The 19,060-nt window shown below is 46.1% G+C and overlaps 2 protein-coding genes across 2 annotated transcripts in view; one reads left to right on the top strand and one right to left on the bottom strand.

Annotated features, from left to right (window-relative positions):
- The window catches only part of CCDC27 (coiled-coil domain containing 27), a 281,519-nt gene extending 278,511 nt beyond the window's left edge, over positions 1–3,008 (bottom strand). The window contains exon 1 of the mRNA XM_063943570.1: positions 2,930–3,008. The gene's annotated coding sequence lies outside the window, so the exon portion shown is untranslated. The remainder of the gene's footprint in view (positions 1–2,929) is intronic.
- LOC134966656 (trichohyalin-like) overlaps positions 1–19,060 on the top strand; it is a 241,249-nt gene that overhangs the window by 70,199 nt on the left and 151,990 nt on the right. The window lies entirely within an intron of this gene.

Genomic DNA, 19,060 nt, shown 5'->3' with positions numbered 1-19,060 from the left:
GGGTCATTTTGATCCCATAGTATTATTAACCTCAATAACCATAATTTACACTCATTTCTAGTCTATTCTGAACACCTCACACCTCGCAATATTATTTTTAGTCCTAAAATTTGCACCGAGGTCGCTGGATGACTAAGCTAAGCGACCCAAGTGGCTGACACAAACACCTGGCCCATCTAGGAGTGGCACTGCAGTGTCAGACAGGATGGTAGATTTAAAAAATAGTCCCCAAACAGCACATGATGCAAAGAAAAAAAGAGGTGCAATGAGGTAGCTGTGTGACTAAGCTAAGCGACCCAAGTGGCCGACACAAACACCTGGCCCATCTAGGAGTGGCACTGCAGTGTCAGACAGGATGGCAGATTAAAAAAATTGTCCCCAAACAGCACATGATGCAAAGAAAAAAAGAGGCGCAATGAGGTAGCTGTGTGACTAAGCTAAGTGGCCTTCTGTACCATACTGCTATATATTATATACTGGTGGTCAGCAAACTGTGCAAAACTGAAATGCCCCACAGGTATGGATGGATAGTATACTTGATGACACAGAGGTAGGTAGAGCAGTGGCCTACTGTACCGTACTGCTATAAATTATATACTGGTGGTCAGCAAACTGTGCAAAACTGAAATGCACCACTGGTATGGATGGATAGTATACTTGACGACACAGAGGTAGGTAGAGCAGTGGCCTTCTGTATCGTACTGCTATATATTATATACTGGTGGTCAGCAAACTGTGCAAAACTTAAATGCACCACAGGTATGGATGGATAGTATACTTGACGACACAGAGGTAGGTAGAGCAGTGGCCTACTGTACCGTACTGCTATATATTATATACTGGTGGTCAACAAACTGTGCAAAACTGAAATGCACTACAGGTATGGATGGATAGTATACTTGACGATACAGAGGTAGGTAGAGCAGTAGCCTACTGTACCGTACTGCTATATATTATATACTGGTGGTCAGCAAACTGTGCAAAACTGAAATGCACCACAGGTATGGATGGATAGTATACTTGACGACACAGAGGTAGGTAGAGCAGTGGCCTACTGTACCGTACTGCTATCTATTAAATACTGGTGGTCAGCAAACTGTGCAAAACTGAAATGCTCCACAGGTATGGATGGATAGTATACTTGACGACACAGAGGTAGGTAGAGCAGTGGCCTACTGTACCGTACTGCTATCTATTATATACTGGTGGTCAGCAAACTGTGCAAAACTGAAATGCAGCACAGGTATGGATGGATAGTATGCTTGACGACACAGAGGTAGGTAGAGCAGTGGCCTTCTGTACCGTACTCCTATATATTATATACTGGTGGTCAGCAAAATTATGCACTGTACTCCTACTATATACTACAATGCAGAACAGATATGGAGCGTTTTTCAGGCAGAGAACGTATAATACTGGTGGTCACTGGTTAGCAAAACTCTGCACTGTACTCCTCCTATATAATACTGCTGGTCCCCAGTCCCCACAATAAAGCAGTGTGAGCACAGATATATGCAGCACACTGAGCACAGATATGGAGCGTTTTGCAGGCAGAGAACGTATAATACTGGTGGTCACTGGTCAGCAAAACTCTGCACTGTACTCCTCCTATATAATACTGCTGGTCCCCAGTCCCCACAATAAAGCAGTGTGAGCACAGATATATGCAGCACACTGAGCACAGATATGGAGTGTTTATCAGGCAGACAACGTATACTGGTGGTCATTGGTCAGCAAAACTCTGCACTGTACTCCTATATAATACTGCTGGTCCCCAGTCCCCACAATAAAGCAGTGTGATCACAGATATATGCAGCACACTGAGCACAGATATGGAGCGTTTTTCAGGCAGACAACGTATACTGGTGGTCACTGGTCAGCAAAACTGTGCACTGTACTCCTCCTATATAATACTGCTGGTCCCCAGTCCCCACAATAAAGCAGTGTGAGCACAGAAATATGCAGCACACTGAGCACAGATATGGAGCGTTTTTCAGGCAGACAACGTATACTGGTGGTCACTGGTCAGCAAAACTCTGAACTGTACTCCTCCTATATAATACTGCTGGTCCCCAGTCCCCACAATAAAGCAGTGTGAGCACAGATATATGCAGCACACTGAGCACAGATATGGAGCGTTTTTCAGGCAGATAACGTATAATACTGGTGGTCACTGGTCAGCAAAACTCTGCACTGTACTCCTCCTATAATACTGCTGGTCCCCAGAATAAAGATATGCAGCCCCCTGAAACAAAGTGAGAGGACGCCAGCCACGTCCTCTCACTATCATTTCCAAGGCACAAGTGAAAAATGGCGGCGACGCGCGGCTCCTTATATAGCATCCGAATCTCGCGAGAATCCGACAGCGGGATGATGACGTTCGGGCGCGCTTGGGTTAACCGAGCCATACGGGAGAATCCGAGTATGCCTCAGACCCGTGTAAAATGGGAGAAAGTTTGGGGGGGTTCGGTTTCCGAGGAACCGAACCCGCTCATCTCTAGCTCATAATATTTAATTTTATTTCCTTTTAACTTCCCCCTTGATGCTGGACATGCCCACTATCTGGAAAGTCTTGGGGGGAGGGTGCTGCTGCCATGGCCCATGGCTGGACCTTACACCTCTGGTGCTGCCCATGTGGGGCTACTAGTACAAATTTTTCCAGGGCCGCTTTTTGTTCCCAATCCGCCCCTGGCCGTGACCCTGCCGCGTCTTCAAGGCATAGGTCATGGCCAGAGCACGACTGATCCTCTAAGAAGAGCCCGGGCCAACAGTTCACTCTGAAGGTGCAGGAAGCTGCTCTAGGCTCCGCAGCACACCTTGCAACTGGCTCCACGGCACACTGGTTGAAAAAGCCTGATTTAGAGACATCAATCACAGTTAGCTGCTAAAGACCCACAATGGTTAGGGTATATTTTTAGCAAGTACTTACATGAATCTGGGTCTCCTGGATGATTTTCCTGGTTGTGTCCACTTTTAGATTTTAATTTTTTGAGACACACTGTCTGTGACCCATGATGCCAGATCCTTTATAATGCACCTGGCAAAAGGATGACATGCTCACTTTGATTTTTACTATAAAAAAAACAATATATAGGGAACAGGGCTGGATTAAGATTAACATGGGCCTGGTGCCTATTGTGAGAAGTTGAGGAGGTGTGGCTAATGTTGTGTGGGTGTGGCCAGTGACATATGGGCATGTACATGTGGTACCCTCAGGTTAGCCCCTTATGGCAATGTGATTACCAGAAAATCTGCTTCTCGATGATACTTCTATTCTCTTCGCGGAGAGGTCTGAAGGTATGAGTAACACACTTTTGAATATGAAAAACAACATTCATTAATAATGCAGGTGTATTTATTTCAAGAACCAGTGCATGCGATATAGCCTGTACACTAGTACAGTAGGTACTCAGTATAATACAACAATGACACCTTTAAGCACAAACAAGACACTAATCAATTATCACAACTATGCTTAATTACTGTATAAACATTAGCATCGGGTACCCAAACACACATAACCTGGATAGTGTCCAAATGTTGATTTTATACCTGTGCACAGGATTTTTGGATTGCAATTCTTTGATAACAACTTGATTTCCATGCAATATGTAGGGACTGGCAAGTATAGTGTAAATGTCACCAATTGCTGTATCTAGGAGGGGCCCCAACAGATCACTATTCAAATTGGAGATCCCAAACTGGAAGTCTGCTGAATTTCCTCTCTGTATGAGGGATATAGTCTTGTTAATCTCTATTTGTTCTCAGGTGGTGCCCGCAGTGTGGAGGATCACTTCTAAATGCTCAATGTCAGTTTCACTGAGAGAGCAGTGATTTACCTGGTAAGGCAGTGTTCAGTCATTCGTGACCAGAGTCTCTCTTATATATAGGCTGCCAGCCTTGTAGTCTACGGAGGGGCAGAGGGGGCCTTTATATTACTTCACTCTTCTTCAGAGGCTAATTATGAATCTTCACACCAGAACGCAGCTGTTTAGTATAGTGTATGAGCAGTGGCGTAAGTTTGTCCCAGTTGCCCGGAGGCAAGATAAATATTGGTGCCCCACCCTCCCTATATTTAGATTAAAATATATATATATATATATATATATATACACACACACAATTCATTGTCTTTTATTTTGAATCACACTATTCTTAGCAGTATCGCCCAGGATTAGAACCCATGACCTGTTACACTGACGACAGACACTTTACTAATGGAGCTATTTGCTCCTGTAGAGGAAGCATGGGAATTCTAACTATACGAAGTTACGTGTAATTGTCAGAGAAATAACTTCATATAGTTAGAATTCTCAAATATCTTATACAATAGGAAATTTGACCTTATGAACATTATATTGTGAATACATATTTACACCAAAACATTATTGTGATGTGGGCATATTAAGAACATTAAGACAATTAAACTAAACTTGGCTTATGCTTTTCTGGCTGACTTCATTGGGTGTGTATACTTTAATCATGAACCAATTACAACAAACAATCAATACCCTAAGCCTAAGATGCATAATTAACAATATTATACAACTACAAAACCAACCGTGGAACTTTAACACAACAAGAATATTAGTCTGTTAGAAACATAAAGATTGGAGAGAAAAAAAACTCACAATAAACAAATATATTATCATTAAAAAATTATACAATTATTCTGCGGCAATAATCACATCTTGCACACAAAGGACTATCCACAACAACATACATTAACCAAAAAAACATTAAATAAAATGGATTAAACATTCATGAAAACACATGAGTCTTACTTCATTTAAATGGAAAAAAAAATAATAATACATAAATAAAACAAAAATGTTTTTGATGCTGCAAAAGAGACAAGACAACTGCTACCTTCACAAGACAAAGGGAATTAACATAACTATTTATGCCTAAAAAAAAAAAACAACACATTACAATAATTAAGCCACTTACAAACAGAATCAGCTACATTACATTTCACACAACTAAGGACAAAGCACATATGTTAAAATTAGATAAATATTGTACCACAAACTCACCATCCTACCTTGGACGATCCGAATCCCGGACATAAGTCGCACCAACCACTTCTGGCGGAATAAGGGACCGCACAGGCTCCTCCCAATCCCGATACGACGCTCTGAAGGGATGGCCACCCCCTGTTTGCCTGGCAGACTTTGCCTCCTTGGCCATCTTCGCCTTGACACGGCGCTTGATAACGTAGAAACGCTTACGACACGTGTCCTCGGTCCTCCTCACCACACCCTCACTATTAACTGCCGCTACTACCTTCCCCCACAGAACACTCTTCCTGCGTGAAGGTACCTTGGCAGCATCATGCCCAAACAGCTGATGATGATGTTTCATCAGCTCCCGCACCAATGCCACATTCTCTGCCTCTGAATTTAACATTGCAGCCCGTCTTTGTAGTGGTGCGTGGCTGCGGAGCAACAGCACCATCACTGTCACTATCACTCGAGGCCGCAGCAGCAACCTCCCCCTCCTCCTCACTAACCTCCTCCACCTCACTCACCTCCTCCCCCTCACTAACCTCCTCCACCTCACTCACCTCCTCCCTCTCACTCACCTCTGACTGGGACATATTCCGGACAAATAACAATTATAAAAATAAAACACACAACACACTCCTCCACTATCACTACACACCACACACCAACACACACACACACACACACACACACACACACACACACACACACACACACACACACACTGACAATAGACTGAAAAAAATTATTAACAAAGACAAAAAAGTAAACAGACTTTTAAATAACCACACAACAAGTATGACAAGACTACTTACACACACAGTACAGCACTCAGCAATCGCAAAAAAACACCTCCAAACCACAAAATACTCCAAACTACTCACCAACACCAAACACCACTTCCTCTCACCTCTCCACTAGCTAAACCCACGAGGTTCGGACGGTTTGGGGCGGTTTTATAGTAATGAGCACAGACACTCCTCCATCAGGAAACAAACCAATCACGGACGAGGGACAAAAACGAAAGTTTGCAAAAAAACGCGGCCGGGAATGGAAAAACACTGCCGTACCATTCAAATGACGCATTCGTTAAGAAAAATCCACACACGGCCGCAAAAACACAAAATCGGCCGCATTCTACCTTTGAAAAACACGAATGACATCGGCATCGACATTGAAAAATTAAAATAATCAAAATACGACTGCTTAGTAAATGAGGCTTAACAAAAACAAAAAGTTGCAAATTCACACATTCGATGTCAATCGTGTTTAATCTCCCTCCAAATCGACACATATACGAATTTTAGTAAATATACCCCACTATTTGTCTGTTTTATATGTTGTGCTTGAAAACGGTGCTGTAGGGGCACCAAAACGTTGCACCTATGCAAGATGATTTTGCTTCACTAAAAACATTTTAAAAAGCAAGTCTGGGAGTGCTGCAGCTTTTTCGTTGTCAGCATCTGTACCCACACTGAAGGCACCCGAACACAAACATTATCCAGCGCAGAGTGCCAGATCGAATTTTGTTTTATATATATATATATATATATATATATATACAGTATATTATAATTATACACACATACACACCCATGGAAACCCCCCTGAATAATTCCTGCGTTTGCCCCTGCCGCCCTCAGCCTAACCTTAACCCTCCCACCTGCAGCCTAACCTTAACTCTCCCACTCACAGCCTAACCCTAACCTCTTGCCCGCAGCTTAACCCTACTGCCAGCAGCCTAACCCTAACACTCCTGTCTGCAGCCTAACCCTCCCACTCACAGCCTAAATCTAAACTTCCAGCCTGCAGCCTAACACTAACCCTCCCATCTGCAGCCTGACCGTTACCCTCCCATCTGCAGCCTAACCCTAACCCTCTCACGCACAGCCTAAACCTACTGCCTGCAGCCTAACACTAACCCTCCAGCCAGCAGCCTAACCCCCCTGCCCTCAGCCTAACCTTAACCCTCCCACCTGCATCCTAAGCCTCCTGTCTGCAGCCTAACCCTCCCGCCCTCAGCCTAAGCCTAACCCTCCCACCTGCAGCCTAATGCTAACCCTCCCATCTGCAGCCTAACCCTCCCACTCACAGCCTAACCCTAACCCTCCTGCCTGCAGTCTAATACTAACTGTCCCGTCTGCAGCATGACCCTAACCCAACTATTTGCAGCCTAACCATCCCACTCAAAGCCTAACACTAATCCTCCCACCCGCAGCCTAACCTTTACTCCCCCCCCGCAGCCTAACACTAACCCTCCCACTCACAGCCTAACCCTAACCTAACCCTCCTGCCTGCAGCCTAACCCTAACCTCCTGCCTGCAGCCTAACACTAACCCTCCCACTCAAAGGTTAACGCTAACCCTCCTGCCTGCAGCCTAACTCTAATCCTCCTGCCCGCAGCCTACCCCTAACTTCCCCCTGCAGCCTAACACTGACCCTCCCACTCACAGCCTAACCCTAGCCCTCCCACCTGCAGCTCAACCCTAACCTCCCTGCAGCCTAACACTTACCCTCCCACCTACAGCCTACCCTCCTGCCTGCAGCCTAACACTATCCCTCCCGCCTGCAGCCTTTCCCTAACCCTCCTGCCAGCAGCCTAACCCTCCCGCCCTCAGCCTAACCTTAACCCTCCCACTTGCAGCCTAACCTTAACCCTCCCACCCTCAGTCTAAGCTTAACCCTCCCACCTGAAGCCTAACCCTCATGTTTGCAACCTAATCCCAACCCTCCCACTCACAGCCTAACCCTAACCTCCTGCCCGCAGCTTAACCCTACTGCCAGCAGCCTAACCCTCCTGTCTGCAGCCTAACCCTAAACCCTCCCACTCACAGGCTAAATCTAAACTTCCAGCCTGCAGCCTTACATTAACCCTCCCACCTGCAGCCTAACCCTTACCCTCCCACCTGCAGCCTAACCATAACCCTCTCACGCACAGCCTAACCCTCCTGCCTGCAGCCTAACACTAGCCCTCCCATGCACATCCTAACCCTCCTGCCTTCAGCCTAACACTAACCCTCCTGCCAGCAGCCTAACCTTAACCTTAACTTTACTCTGTAATTGGGCGCTGCGAAACCCTTGTGGCGCCATATAAATAAAGGATAATAATAATAATAACCCTCCCACCTGCATCCTAAGCCTCTCGTCTGCAGCCTAACCCTAATCTTCCCGCCCTCAGCCTAAGCCAAACCCTCCCACCTGCAGCCTAACCCTCTCATTTGCAGCCTTACCCTCCCACTCACAGCCTAACCATAACCTCCTGCCTGCAGCCTAACCCTAACTCTCCTGCCAGCAGCCTAACCCTCCCGCCCTCAGCCTAACCCTAACCATCCCACCTGTAGCCTAACCCTCCCGTCTGCAGCCTAACCCTCCCACTCACAGCCTAACCCTAACCCTCTTGCCTGCAGTCTAACACTAACTGTCCCATCTGCAGCATGACCCTAACCCTCCTGTCTGCAGCCTAACCCTAACCTCCTGCCTGCAGCCTAATCCTCCCACTCAAAGCCTAACACTAATCCTCCCACCCGCAGCCTAACCTTTACTCCCCTCCCCGCAGCCTAACACTAACCCTCCCACTCACAGCCTAACCCTAACCTAACCCTCCCGCCTGCAGCCTAACCCTAAACTCATGCCTGCAGCCTAACACTAACCCTCCCACTCAAAGCTTAACACTAACCCTCCTGCCTGCAGCCTAACTCTAATCCTCCCGCCCGCAGCCTACCCCTAACTTCCCCCCACAGCCTAACGCTGACCCTCCCACTCACAGCCTAACCCTAGCCCTCCCACCTGCAGCTTAACGCTAACCTCCCTGCAGCATAACACTTACCCTCACACGTGCAGCCTAACTCTAACCCTCTTGCCTGCAGCCTGGCACTTACCTCCCTCCCACAGCCTATCCCTAATGTCGACATTCTGAAAATGTTGGGATCTCACATGTTGACATCTCAACAACGTTGCCATTCTGTCAACATTATGGTGTCAACATTATGATTGTCGACACTGAATATCACCCTTATGATTGCAACCCCTTGAGAGACATTCCTGGGGCAAAGTAGAGAGCAGTAGCGTGACTCTGGCAGCAGCAGCAGCACAGGGTGCAGGGAGGGTGGAGCTCAGCTGTCAGTCCCCGACAATCGCGGCAGCCGGCCGGCAGAGGGGTGACAGGCCGGGTGAGTGAAGGGCGGTGATCGCTGATGGGACATACTGGGTGCAGTGGGGGGCCTTCCGCTGCATAGGAAGTTGGCATCAGTAGTATGGGGGGCCCATTTTGCCATGCGGCAGTAGCAGTGGGCGGGCGGTATGAGCAGCCCAGGCCCTCTCCTCTCTGTCAGAGTGTCCAGGCCCAGGACAGTTGTCCCAACAGTACCCCCCTGATGGCGGACCTGAATGAACTGCTGCTTGTGTTCAGAGATGCAACCATTGGACGCACATTGGTCAAACACTGATATTCTTAGCAGAAGCTGTTTAAGAAAGGAGGAGGCTCGTGTGCATGCTCCAATCGGGCCCCCTCCTCACAGGCGGTGCAGTAGACTCTGGCATCTCCGGAAGTATGGTGCCCATGCCGGCTGACAGAGTGGTAAGTATAATTAAATGGGTGCACCGCACACCTTGCACCCAATAAGGATACGCAGGCGATTCTTAGTAACCCTATGGTAGTGCAGCATGGCTGCTGGAAGCAATGCGACGGAGCCATTGTAACTGTATATGGGATTGCAGTTGCAAGCTATGACACGCCAATGAAACGGTGGAGCCTGTGTTTAAGTTGCTGCTCCTCTGTAACATCCCACAAATGTTCCCCCGACGATCAGTAACTTTGCAAATAAATCCTCATTGCAACCGCCAGCACAAGACCATCGTGACACATACGCAGTGCGACTAAACACATGCACAACGGCAAAAAAAAACGCTCACTGCGTACAACATTATCATTGAGTCCATCTCATCAGGCCCTGGACAAACCGTACTTCTAATCAACGGGTGCAAATACATTCATGTTTCTGCATGCAGGGTAAATACCGGATGCTTTTGCATGCAGCGAATATCGCAGCCACAATGAACGTGGCTACATCTGTATATCTTCCCCACCTGCAGTGCAGCATGTTTTCTCCACCTGACCAGTTACTTGCTCCTTTTCCTTTCTCCCATCTCAGAATCAGACCTTTAATGTGCACCGGAGGTGCGCGCAGTGGTGTAAAGCATTTTGGTGCTTGCTTTGGTTGAGCTTTGTATATGACCCCCACTATTTCCAAAGGGGTAACAGTTTGATTGCAAAGTATTCCAGAAATGACAGTGGTATGTCTAACACGTCTTCTACAAGTATTACCTGCATAGTGTGAGAAGCAGATAATATTATCAGGCAGCGTGGAGTATGACACATTGCCCTTGTCAGGAGCAGTCCTAAGACACCTTTCTCTAGGGGTCATTTATGAACCTGAAAACATGCAGCTGCACAGGGTATCTATATCCTGGGTGCTCATGGCTACTGGACCTCATACAGTATATGGTAATGACATATACTGCACAGTTAACTAAACTCATAGAAACAAAATTAGATAAGTAAATAACACACACTATTTTTTATATATTACGCTGACCACAGTAAACCTCATTCCCAGTTATGGCCAATCCCCCAACTTGCCGACTCTCCTGGAACGGCCGGGAGGCTCCCGAAAATCAGGTGGCGCTTCCAAACCCTGGGAAAGTGGACAAGTCTCCCGGATCCACCCGCATCCCGCCACCCTGACTTCCGTAAGGAGGTGGATGACGTGATTTGCGCTGAATTGCGTCATTGTACAATGCCGTAACTTCAGCATTGTCTACTGGGGGGAAGGGGGGGGCATGGCTTTCCTGACATGATCATGCAGCCATGCCCCCACTCATAGACTAAGGGGCAGACTAGATGGGCCACGGGGTTCTTATCTGCTGTCAAATTCTTTGTTTCTATGTTTCTATATAGACTCTGCCACTGTGTCACCATCCCACAGCACTCACTACTGTGCCGACCTGGCTGCCCTCTTCCCGGAGTAGATGTAATGGGTATAAAAGCTGATGGCTCTCAGGGCAGGGCCAGATTAACAATGGGGCTGATGGAGCTGCAGCTCCAAGCCCACTGTCCAAATAGGCCCACAGCTTCTGCCGATTGTTGTGCTGCAGTAGAAATGGGAAAAAATTACTTCTGCTGCAGCCTGTCAGTAGCCGTCCGAAACCACGCCACCGGCCGCCTAAACCCCCGACCCCTCCCGCCCGCAACACCCCCACCAGGCCAGTAGATCATGCCCCTCCGCCAGCATAGATATTTTACCTACAATGCTACAATAGTGGCACAGTGGAAGGCTTTCCAAGCTCTCCTTGAGCCACATATACGCGCAGTAACTCGGCAACTCCTCCTTGCTGCATGATGTTACGGCGTGCCGCCCTGAAACTCCCGCGCCCAGCAGGCTAGCATCCCGGCAGCCGGGATATATATATATACTGTGTGTGTGTATATATAATATATATATATATTATGTACATACACCTACACACACAGTATATATATATATATATATATATATAGCCAAATCACAGAACAAAGTCCCGGGAAGCCGCACTGACACTCTCCATTAGAAAAAACAGGTGTCCGGTTAAATGGGTAATAATAGAGTCACATGCCAATCCCTCAGAATGAGGTAAGAGACAGAACCAGTACTCTGCGTGATATTCAAGACAAAATTTTACTCCAAGTTTTACTCCAAGTTGAACTTCATTCATAGATAAATTACATCGACATCAGCATGTATCGACAATAGCATATACTCATCGCATTGTGGTAATATTTCATCGCTGGCAAACTCCCAAACAGCCGTTTTCGGTAAGTAACCTTCCTCAGGGGAATAACCAGGCAAAATGTCAAACTGCCATGTCAGAAAGTGCTTGCGTGCCGTGCAACCCTTGCAACACCTGTGAGCACATTATATGTGTTCACAGTGCCATACTCACCACCAGCACCTGGAGTCCATCACCGCCCACAGCGACCGGTCCCGCCACTGCACATACACCAGGAAGCACACGCCGTGGAACGCAGGCCGCTCCACACGAATCCGGAAGTTCCGGTACGTGGAACGCAGGCTGCGTCTCACTCGGCGGAAGTCCTCCCGTCAGTGCTGCGCTAGCGGGCACAGTGTCCCGGGGCAACAAGTGTATGTATCCCATGGTTCTGGTAGTAGTATTGGCAACAATACAGTAACAAACTTAATTATAAAATAACCATACAGAAAAAAAGACATACAGAAAAATGTTACCAACAGGACTAGCATAAAACAATAAGGGTCATAAAAGAGATCAAGATTACAATAATAGGGCATCTAAATGCCATCAATAATAAATTGACCCTAAATAACAAATGATATTCTCATATGATCGAAACATTCAAAAAGTCCTGTGCATGAATATTAATGAGGGAACATCTAACTAACATACAACAAAAATCATGAAGAAAGACAAAACAGACTTGCAGACACGTGAATACAGGGTCAATACGTACAGAAAAATATGTGGTATTATTATTAAAGAGGGCACCATTGCTCATGGTGCCCACAAACAGTACCCGAGATGCATCAGAACACAGCACCCTAAAGAAAAGGAATTAAAGAAAATTCTTCATTGAGACCATGGGGGGCCATAGACTCCATCTGGTATATCCATCGACACTCTTGCTGGAGTAGGAGTCTGTGTCTATCATCTCCCCTCCTCAAGGGTGGTACGTGATCAATTGGCATGTAAGTAAACTCGCTCAATTTGTGTCCAGCAGAGACAAAATGCCTGGCAACAGGGGGAGTACTGCCATCAATTTTCTGGTTTGCCTTTTTTATCGAGGACCTATGCATGGCGATCCTCTCCTTCAGCATTCGTATCGTTTTTCCTATGTAAATTTTCTTACATGGGCAGACAATCATGTAAGTTACAAATTTAGTTTCACAAGTCATCCTGTGTCTTAGGGTGTATTTTGTGCCTTTAGACGGATGACAACAGATCTTGCCTGTCAACATGAAGCTGCAGTTAACACATCCATGGCATCTGAAAGCACCAGTTTGAAGTTGCAGCCACTGAGATCCCCTGCCCACGCGTGGGCAAATGTCGGAGAAGGTTACTTTCTCTTTCATATTACGGCTGCGTCGGTAACAGAACAGTGGCAACTGTTCACAGCATAATCTCATCACAGGGTCCGTTTGCAGAATATGCCAATGTCTGCGGATAGACTGTCGGGCATTACTTGAGGAGATCAAATACGTACTGGCGAAAACCAGTCGATCAGATTCCAATTTGGCCCGAGGTTTCAATAAAACATCTCGTGAGAGCTGCATGCATTTATCAATGGCTTGTCGTACTTCAGTGCTGTGATAACAAATAACAAACAAAATAGCAGCGCTAGAATCAAAAAATTAGATGTGAATTCAACACAACGATATATATCACTAGGAACAAATGGAGATGAATGGACTGAAAAGAAAAGGTACCAAATTATTTATTAACATGGATGATTAAAAGTGCACAGCATTGCCGAAGCAATATAAAATTGGTAAATGATAATAAAATCAATATACAGATCACCGGGGAGCTATTTTGTGTATGTCCGTTCCTTAATTAGTGTGGACGTCAGATGATTGGATCAGAATAAACATTGGAACTGGTGGCACAGTTCTGTTGGTGATAGTTACCACAATAATTACCGCTGGAGGGAAGGAGTCCTCTGAATAACGTCCCTTTATATGGATGGGATCTTTGGGGTCCTTAGTCCTCACCAGGTTGCGGATTCCTCACTGCTGAGTTGGTAATTGCGGTGTCATCAATGTGCTGGAATGGATCATCTGATCATCTGGTAGTAGTAGTCCACTAAAGATCCGGATATGTCTCATACAGCTTCCCAATGGTGGGTGATCTGAAATGTCTAACGCGTTTCGCTGCAGAGCCTGCAGCTTTTTCAAAGACCTTGTGGTAACTATCACCAACAGAACTGTGCCACCAGTTCCAATGTTTATTCTGATCCAATCATCTGACGTCCACACTAATTAAGGAACGGACATACACAAAATAGCTCCCCGGTGATCTGTATATTGATTTTATTATCATTTACCAATTTTATATTGCTTCGGCAATGCTGTGCACTTTTAATCATCCATGTTAATAAATAATTTGGTACCTTTTCTTTTCAGTCCATTCATCTCCATTTGTTCCTAGTGATATATATCGTTGTGTTGAATTCACATCTAATTTTTTGATTCTAGTGCTGCTATTTTGTTTGTTATTTGTTGTTTCTTTAATCGCAGGATTGACTAGTCTTGCTTGTGTGGCAGCTGCTCAAAATTAGTACAGCAGCCCTTCTTGCGCCTGATTTAACCCCGGTTAAACTCCCCCTTTTGCAGTGCTGTGATAACCCCTGTTGATGAAGTTATCACCCATCTTCGGAAGTTCCTCATGCAATGTCTCACGGTTAGAGGTAATTCTTGCCACACGGACCAACTGGGAGTAGGGTAAACCCTTTTTCAGTGCCACCGGATGAAAACTTGATGCAAGAAGGAGAGAATTTTTGTCAGTGGGCTTCCTATAAATCCCTGTGGTCAACATCCCATCCTGTACTCGTACGGACACATCGAGAAAGTTAATCACAGAAGCATTATGGGTGCTTGTGAATCTGATGGACCCCGGAATACTATTGAGCTTAGCAACAAAATCAGACAAGAGCCGGTCACCCTCAGTCCACAGCATAAACAGGTCATCTATATAGCGCACATAGAATTTTATATATTTCGAAAAAGTTAAATCACCCATAATATGTCTCTGTTCATATTGATGCATGAACAGATTGGCATACGATGGGGCTATATTAGACCCCATCGCAGTGCCTTTAAGTTGTAAGTAAAATGAGTTATTAAACAGGAAATAGTTTTTATGGAGCACTACTTCCATCAATAAAAGTTAAAATTCTAACGGAGGACCCTTATACTGTGGACTAAGGGCGACGGACTCTCTTACGGCAGACAATCCCTCAGCATGCCCAATATTAGTGTACAAACTGGTGACATCCATGGTCACCAGTGTACAGTCTGTTGAAAGCGGACCAATGGCATTAAGTTTACAAAGAAAATCGGTGGTATCTTTAATGTAATGCGGGGTAGCCTGAACCACCGGTTGGAGGTGGAAATCGATAAATTGAGAAATTGGTTGACCTAAAGACACACGAGGAGAAATAATGGGCCTACCAGGGGGTTTGATGAGCGACTTATGCACTTTGGGCAAAATATATATTAGAGGGATCTTCGGGAAATCCTGTCCTAGAAATTCAAAGATGGATTCATCAATCCAACCATTAGAAAGTCCTAAGGAAAGGATCGAGTCAATTTCCTTCTTAAACCGTTCAGTAGGGTCAAGGGGAAGAAATTTGTAACATTCCAACAAGGAGTTTGGTAAGGGGCAACAAGAACACAAAAAACCCTGTAGGCGAGGGGGGAGGAGACACAAAAACCATAGGCAAAAACTTGAAGGGAGGCAGGAAGTAACGGTAGTAAATTTGTCCTCTTATTCACCATCTGAGTTAGAAATGGCTGTTCTTTCTAAGGGTCTTTCTTATGTACAGACGCACCGCCAAAATAAATTTGACTGCGAAGTAGAGCTATATAAATTCCAGCGACAATTGCGGTTAAAGGACTTCTTTCTACGAAAGGGTGGATTAACTGGACAACAATCGACCTTCAGGGGTAGGAGCACGTTTGATCCACCACCTGGTAATGCGTCGATAGAGACATTTATGAGGTTAGTTCGTAATGAGACTTTGGCCTCAATACAGAAAGGTCGAATGCACTTTTCCAATTTGTCCAAACAGGAGTCTGAGGCCATCAAATGTTTACGAGATAACCCTGACATCATTATACGTCCCGCAGATAAGGGCGGGGCTATTGTTATAATGAATCGTCAGGATTACATTGATGAGATTCTGCGTCAGTTGTCTTTCAGTTACTTTCGGTCAACCGCTGACCACAAAGTTCCCACCATTGGTTACAATGGAGCGCATAGGCGCTACATTGTATCACTGCCATGTGCTGCCTGACAGACACTACAGGAGCACACAGCCAATCAGGAGGGTGCCACGACGTGGCGCTCCCTGATTGGCTGAAGGAACCCTCTTAGACAGAAGTCAGGGGGGGTTCCTGGCAGTCGGGGAAAGGGGTCCCATGTGAAAACATGGGGCCCCTTTCAGTGCGTGGTCGGGTGTCCGTTTTTTTTATTTTGCAAAGTACGTGGATTACAAAAAGAACAGAAGAGGACCGATCTACACTGGATTATGTGAGTATAATTTTCCCCACAGGTACCCCATGGATTCTACATGGAGAAGAGGACCGACCCTCGTGTGAACATAGGTAAGTATGCATGTTTGGAGGTGTGGATGTATGTATTAAACTTTTACTTTCAAGGTGTGTGTCTCCTGTTTTTATTGGGGTATTTTTTTTGTAGTAGTACTACAGGTACCAGCGGGCCCGGTTTTCCTCCGCATGCTGGTACTTGTGGTTCTCCAAGTACCAGCTTGCGGGGGAGGCTTGCTGGGACTTGTAGTACTGCTACTAAAAACAATATTCACATTTTGTGAAAAAGGCTATCAGCCCCCCATCCGCCGCCCTTGGATGGGGGGGGGACAGCCTCGGGCTTCACCCCTGGCCCTTGGGTGGCTGGAGGGGGGGGACCCCTTGATTTAAGGGGTTCCCACTCCTCCAGGGTACCCCGGCCAGGGGTGACTAGTTGGGTATGTAATGCCAGGGCCGCAGGGACCAATATAAAAGTGTCCCCCGGCTGTGGCATTATGTACCTGGCTAGTGGAGCCCGGTGCTGGTTTCAGAAATACGGGGGACCCCTACGCTTTTTGTCCCCCGTATTTTTGGAACCAGGACCAGGCGCAGAGCCCGTTGCTGGTTGATTAAATATGGGGGAACCCCTGTCATTTTTTTCCCCATATTTTTTCAACCAGGACCGGCTCAAAGAGCCCGAGGCTGGTTTTGCTTAGGAGGGGGGACCCTACGCATTTTTTTTCAACAAATTTAACACTTTCCCACCCCTTCCCACTGATAAACATGCACGGATCTCATGGATCCGTGCAAGCCTATCAGAACACGGTAAAAATAAGCAGGTCTGTTTTATTTTAGCACTTTTTTACGATTTGTATTTTTTCATGGCAGTGTTTGGCTATTGCCGGCAGTGTTTGTGAATTACACTTTTTAGTAAATTACCGAGTTCTACCAAATTACAGGCGTATTTGACCGATGGTGTATTCATCCGTAATTTTTTTCTTTGAGTTCCAAAAACATACGAATGCCCTCATCACTGCCGTGATTTGAGTTTAGTAAATTCCCGAGATGACACTTTGAAGAAAAAACACCATCTCGGTCAAAATCGGGAGCTTAGTAAATTTCCCTAATTATGTGTAAGGAACACTACTGTGAGTGTAGAGGGGTTGTGAAAAGATATTTATTTATAGTTTGATAATATGAAGTTGTGAGGCCACGCCCACTTTTCCAGGAGCGCACGCGCCTTAGGTGCGGGCATGGGGGGGTGGGGCTTCGAAATTTTCTCGCTTGGGGTGCTAGTAGGCCTGGAGCCGGCCCTGTCTATGATCTTTTGTTTTTAAAAAACCTGTTTGTCAATAAAACATCAAAAGTGTCTTCCTTTAATTTGGATACCCTTTACATAGGTGGTCATTCCGAGTTGATCGCTAGCTGCTTTCGTTCGCTATGCAGCGATGAGGCAAAAAAACAGGCACTTCTGCGCATGCGTATGCGGCGCAATGCGCATGCGCAAAGTAATTTTACTACGAACGATGTAGTTTCACACAAGGTCTAGCAAAGCTTTTCAGTCGCACTGCTGGCCGCAGAGTGATTGACATGAAGTGGGCGTTTCTGGGTGTCAACTGACCGTTTTCAGGGAGTGTTCGAAAAAATGCAGGCGTGCCAGGGAAAACGCAGGCGTGGCTGGGCGAACGCAGGGCGTGTTTATGACGTCAAAACAGGAACTGAACAGTCTGAAGTGATCGCAAGCGCTGAGTAGGTCTGAAGCTACTCTAAAACTGCACAAAAAAATTATGCCGCTGCTCTGCGATCCTTTCGTTCACACTTCTGCTAAGCTAAAATACACTACCAGTGGGCGGCATAGCGTTTGCACGGCTGCTAAAAGCTGCTAGCGAGCGATCAACTCGGATTGACCCCCATAGTGTCTGTGATGTACCACAAATACCAGCTCCACATTAGCAATGTACAGCACACTGGCTCGCAGAGCACCTTCTCTCACACAGTTGTTATTATGCAACATTTAGCCTTACTATTATTCACTAGATGTAAAAACCTGTATAATGCAATCCTTACCCAAATATATACACCCCTCAGCACGGGATGCATAGTCATGTATGTACACCTCTCAGTATACACAGCACGGGATGCAAGTTCATGCATGTATACCCCTCAGAATACACAGCATGGGATGCATGGTCATGTATTTACACCTCTCAGTATATACTGCATGGGATGCATGGTCATGTATGTACACCCCTCAGTATACACAGCATGGGATGCATGGTCATGTATGTACACACCTCAGTATACACAGCATGGGATGCACGGTCATGTATGTGCACACCTTAGTGTAAACAGCATGGGATGCATGGTCATGTATGTACACCTCTCAGTATACACAGCACGGGATGCAAGTTCATGCATGTATACCCCTCAGAATACATAGCATGGGATGCATGGTCATGTATGTACACCTCTCAGTATACACAGCATGGGATGCATGGTCATGTATGTACACACCTCAGTATACACAGCATGGGATGCACGGTCATGTATGTGCACACCTTAGTGTAAACAGCATGGGATGCATGGTCATGAATGTACACACCTCAGTATACACAGCACAGGATGCACGGTCATGTATGTGCACATCTCAGTGTACACAGCATGGGATGCATGGTCATGTATGTACACCCCTCAGTATACACAGCATGGGATGCATGGTCATGTATGTACACACCTCAG

This window comes from Pseudophryne corroboree, chromosome 10, assembly GCF_028390025.1.
Source record: "Pseudophryne corroboree isolate aPseCor3 chromosome 10, aPseCor3.hap2, whole genome shotgun sequence".
In the NCBI taxonomy this organism is placed as follows: Eukaryota; Metazoa; Chordata; class Amphibia; order Anura; family Myobatrachidae; genus Pseudophryne; species Pseudophryne corroboree.
This window is presented reverse-complemented; position numbering and strand designations above follow the sequence as displayed.